The sequence below is a fragment of the Triticum aestivum genome, chromosome 3B (genome assembly GCF_018294505.1).
Source record: "Triticum aestivum cultivar Chinese Spring chromosome 3B, IWGSC CS RefSeq v2.1, whole genome shotgun sequence".
Lineage (NCBI taxonomy): Eukaryota > Viridiplantae > Streptophyta > Magnoliopsida > Poales > Poaceae > Triticum > Triticum aestivum.
Window position 1 is genome coordinate 769,615,547 of NC_057801.1, and position 647 is coordinate 769,616,193.

The following is a 647-nucleotide window of genomic DNA, read 5'->3' on the forward strand; positions in this document are numbered from 1 at the left end:
CTCCAAAGAAATACTTGTGCAAGTCGCCTCGATGGAGACATCCCGTGCGATCTGGACAACACTCTCCACCATGTTTGCCTCTCAATCAAAATCCCGCGCAAACAACATCAGAATCTCTCTGACCAATGCCCACAAAGGTTCCCAATCTGTGGCTGCTTATTTTGGTTACATGTGATCGCTTTCAGCTGAACTTGCAGCTGCAGGGAGGGGCATCGGAGAAGAAGAACTGCTCTTCTTCATCATCGCAGGTCTAGATATGGACTATCAGCCCATCATATCGGCCCTTGACGTCCGCACCAACCCGGTCTCTGTCGACGAGCTGTTTGCCATGATGGCAAACTTCGACCAATGGGTCGAGCTCTTCCACGGCTCTGGAGCAGGAGGCTTCAAATCCTCGGCCAACCTGGCTGCGAGGAATCATGGTGGCGGTGGCAAGGGCAATAACCGTGGATCGTCCAAACCCACCAATGGTGGTGGCGGGTATCGCGGTGGTGGCAGCAACAGCAATGGCGGTGGCGGCAATGCCAACAACAACTAAAACAATGGCGGTGGCGACTCCTTCTATAACAACAACAACGACCACAGACGTCCCTTCTACAACAACAATCAGGGGCGTCAGCGTGGATACGGTGGTGGCTACGGTGGCA

General features: G+C 53.8%; 1 pseudogene; it reads left to right on the forward strand.

The window, feature by feature from the left end:
• Window positions 1–208: 208 nt before the first annotated feature.
• On the forward strand, window positions 209–347 carry LOC123073107 (uncharacterized; annotated as a pseudogene).
• The last annotated feature ends 300 nt before the right edge of the window (window positions 348–647 follow it).